The following is a 4,842-nucleotide window of genomic DNA, read 5'->3' on the forward strand; positions in this document are numbered from 1 at the left end:
TCCTGGAGGAACTTCCGGAGGAATTCCTGGAGGAACTTCCGGAGGAATTCCGGGAGGAACTTCCGGGGGAATTCCTGGAGGAATTACTGGAGGAACTTCCGGAGGAATTCCTGGAGGAATTCCTGGAGGAACTTCCGGAGGAATTCCTGGAGGAACTTCCGGAGGAATTCCTGGAGGAACTTCCGGAGGAATTCCTGGAAGAACTTCCGGAGGAATTCCTGGAGGAACTTCCGGAGGAATTCCTGGAGGAACTTCCGGAGGAATTCCTGGAGGAACTTCCGGAGGAATTCCTGGAGGAACTTCCGGAGGAATTCCTGGAGGAACTTCCGGAGGAATTCCTGGAGGAACTTCCGGAGGAATTCCTGGAGGAACTTCCGGAGGAATTCCTGGAGGAACTTCCGGAGGAATTCCTGGAGGAACTTCCGGAGGAATTCCTGGAGGAACTTCCGGAGGAATTCCTGGAGGAACTTCCGGAGGAATTCCTGGAGGAACTTCCCGAGGAATTCCCGGATTAACTTCCGGAGGAATTCCCGGAGGAACTTCCGGGGGAATTCCCGGAGAAACTTCTGGACGAGTTCCTGGAGTAACTTAGGGAGGAATTCCTGGCGGAACGTCCGGAGGAATTCCTGGAGAAACTTCCGGAGGAACTTCTTGTTTTATTTACCATCAATTATTAATCTCGTCCCATTCCTACATTTGATTTATATTTATTTATTTGGTATCTCCGTGTTTACAAATGGGAATACGCTTTTTTTCTAGTGTCACGCTACATACAAAGATGACGGACTTTCTATCGCTCTCATCGCTCTTTTCTTGCCGTGCGCCATGGCGTGCACTAGAAAATATGGAGTTGACTACTCTCCTGAAGTGGTAATTTTGTATGGAATTTGGAAAACTTGGTTGAAGTAAAAGAGCTTCCTTCAAAATTTAATGCGGTCACATATAGAACAGACGGCTTTGGCAGGTTTTGTTCTATTATTGGCAGGGGGTTCTGGCTGACAAATTTTATGAAATTTGGCCACAATATTCTTTGATATGCAAAGAATGTTTAGGCCAAATTTGAGCATAATTGGTTATAGAAAACCCCCCTGCCAATAATAGAACAAAACCTGCCAAAGCCGTCATTTCCCCTACTTTTTATTACATCAAAATGATCGTTGAAAAATTTCAAAACTTCTGTCAGTTGGGTGTTGCAAAATTTGGTTCCTTTATGCATCAAATCATCGGAGAGAGGTACAGAGAAGCGAAAATTTTAGATGTACAATAGTTTAGTATTTAGAGCTTAAATCAAATTTGGAAAATAGTAGGTCCGCCAAATTTTCTTGGAACGTTCCTTGATAAATTCCAAAGAGATTGTCAGTTGGGATAAGCGAAATTCGTTCCCAATTCCGAGTTATAGACATTTTTGTATGAAAATAGTGCTCTACCGTGAGAGAGCGTCCTTGAGACGCTGAGACCTTAATGATTTCATTATTCATTACATGAACACCATCTAAACTTAACAGGCGCACTATTACTTTCTTTGAAGGGTCTAAATAGCGGGATCTTGTCGTGGTGCTCTGGAGAAAACAAAACAAGAACTGTATCGAAAAAATATTGCATTGCTTCTTAACAGTAATGAAGTAATTCGACATGCACTTTTACACTAAGGGTCTGTCTCATTTGAAGAATTAAACTTAAACTTAAAAGTGACATGAAATGAAAAATTATTCGATATCCGTCAAAAGTAATCTTGCTCTGCGAGGAGGGTTATTCTATAATTATTGAAACGTCACTTTTAAGTTTAATTTCAGTTTTATTCTCCAAATGAAACAGACCTGAAGGCTTCTACCATGCAAAGGTGGATTTGAGTGAAAGGAACAAACAAGTGGAACGTACACACGGTCAAGCAGTTTGACCAACATCGACTCCACCTCTGGTTTATTCAAACATCCATCAAGTTTCACCAACAATCACTAAATTAATGATTTCGTGTGTGTTACTTCTACGTGAAGTTAAACGATTTACAATGATATGGAAATGCTAACATCATCTTCCAAACTTGGACGTACATGTTCATGATAGAATTAGAGGCGAAAGTATAGAATTGATAGTTCCGTTAGGATACGGCAGGCATGAAGAATGTTTTATAGAAGTCGATTTGAAAGCGAGCGGAGGGCAATATTTGTGATGGCACATATCACACGACCTTCCTTCTGCCAAGCTCCCGTATGAAGGGGGAGGGAAGAATATCAGTGTGGAAGCTGATATAAGGCAATCCATAAGATAGCTGCGATCAGCTGACGATTTATGTTTACCTTGATTTTTTGACAGATTCTGACCGGACTGACAGAACAATTCAAAGGAAAATGTTAAGCGCGGTTTACACCAGAAGTGAGTTCCGTTCAACTGCTTAAACAATTTGTTTTGATTTCGATTGTCAGTCCCATCGCTAAATGTCCTCATGGATAGCCTAATATCTCCACTGGCAAAAGGAAGGTGGTTTGACTTGCTCATATGCCATCGCGTGCGGAAGGATTTGCTATCGACGAGTACTGTCTCCAAATTTCTAATATGACATCAGCATTTAGTCGAATAGGATTTTTATTGCACAGTTCTGTTTTCTCATTGCGTCTTCCCTCCCCCTTCATACGGGAGCTTGGCAGAAGGAAGGTCGTGTGATATGTGCCATCACAAATATTGCCCTCCGCTCGCTTTCAAATCGACTTCTATAAAACATTCTTCATGCCTGCCGTATCCTAACGGAACTATCAATTCTATACTTTCGCCTCTAATTCTATCATGAACATAACGTCCAAGTTTGGAAGATGATGTTAGCATTTCCATATCACCAACAATTAATTTATTCGACCAACAATCTCACACACGAACGACCGAAGCGCCAACTTGAGCACCAACCATAAAAAAATATATGGGGGTTTGTGCAACTTCACTGCAAATGCTTATTCATGTTCGGCCAACCTTGACTCCGCCCCCTACAACTCAAATCAAAAACAAAACGTTTTAATTTTTTCTTTGACTCCACCCCCAGGAAATTTGGTTCGGTTGGAGTAAAGTCGGACCGTCTGTGAGCAAGTTGTACGACTTTTGTACAGTACAACTTGCCCACAGACGGTCCAACTTAACTCTGACCAAACTAAATTTCCTGGGGGCGGAGTCAAAGCTGTATAGCACGTCGGATTGTCGGAGCATGTAAAGGGCCCCTAAGGGGCCCCATACACGCTCCGACATGTTGTAAAATTTGGTTCGGTCAGATCAAAATCGGACAGTCTGTGGACAAGTTGTACTGTCCAACAGTCGTACAATTTTCCCAGACGGTCCGACTTTACTCCGACCCAACCAAATTTCCTGGGGGTGGAGTCAAAGTTGCACAACATGTCGGAGCGAGTATGGGGTGCCTTACACCCTAACCCCTCCTTAACACTTTCGTAGTTAAGATCTTTAACATTTTTTATGATCGATATACCCCCTTTATCCCTACGTAATTTGTGAATGCCTTCCATAAATTGATATTCAGTCAGCTATAGATGTTAATGAAGGGTAGCAACTTAAAGCAGATAGAAATTGCCAAAATATTATTCAAATGACGCTGGCCAATTAAAAAGAACTAGAGTGAAAAGTGGTGGCGCACCTAATAGTCGGTGCTTAATAATCAAATTAAATTTAAATTTTAAACTGGGTTTTGTAAAGCCAAATTACATTCAATGTTACCCTCGCAGGTAATTTTTGTTTAAAGGAATGTTTCGAAGCGCAATATCGCAATGATTTATCCAATCATCAACTTTCTTCTAGTTGGATCAAATGTAGTTGGATTTCGTTTTCGAAATCTTCATTAGGTCAACTGAGTCGTGTTGTTGCTTCCAAGACGTTCAAAATCCAATAAGAATCTTACAAAGAGAACGAATCAGAATCAGATAGCACAGAGGCACCACGCCTGAAAGGTATGCAATATAAAATCAAGCTCTACACGATCATCAGAAACTGCGCACAGTTGAGTCACTTTTCGCAACATTGAAATTTGTTTGCTCGAACATATAAAAGGATGCAAGAAAGATAATTTGAAAAAAAAAGAGAGAAAATAAAACAAAGTCGCTGGTTTGCCCAGCTCCATTCATGTCTTTAAAAAATCAATAAAATGAAATATTTATGTTGCTGCCAAGAAAGGCGCAGTAATTGCAAAGTGGATACGTTTGCGTTTGACACATTTCCCATGGGAAAATTGTCAAACGCAACACAAACGTATGTAAGGAAGGAGCTCTTTATAGCTACATATTCTCTTTTGTTGCTTTTTTTTGCATTTTTCTGCGACAATTTTTTACATTTTTCTGCTCGAGATTCATTCGTGGTTCAAATCTGCGGATAATAGAACTGAACGTTATACCAGTTTTTGACAGTTGACAGTATAACAAATGAATCTAGCATAGCTGCTGGGAAAATTAATGTTACAGACTCATATTCAAAATGACAGCCCTAAACAATTTGAATTAAATTTTATTATAATACATTGTAAATAGGATAACAGTACCATTAGTAAAGGTTCTAATAGATCCACAAAAAAATAAACCTTCTAAAAATCTATAATTATATGAAATTCACAGCTTATGTAAGCAATATTTAAACAAACAGATAAACTAATAATTGTGTTAACAAAAATGAGGTTGATCATTTAATATCAACCACTACCGAAAATTGCTTGCACCAGGTACACTGTTCCTTTGGTGGTGGTAAAAAATAATTTCGGCTCATAGTGGTGCTATCCATTGATTTCTTATGAGACTTGCCACTATTGGTACAGTTGCTTCACAAGGTTGCTTCTTCAGTTGCTAGGTTCAAGGGAGTCAA

Source organism: Armigeres subalbatus, chromosome 3 (assembly GCF_024139115.2).
Source record: "Armigeres subalbatus isolate Guangzhou_Male chromosome 3, GZ_Asu_2, whole genome shotgun sequence".
In the NCBI taxonomy this organism is placed as follows: domain Eukaryota; kingdom Metazoa; phylum Arthropoda; class Insecta; order Diptera; family Culicidae; genus Armigeres; species Armigeres subalbatus.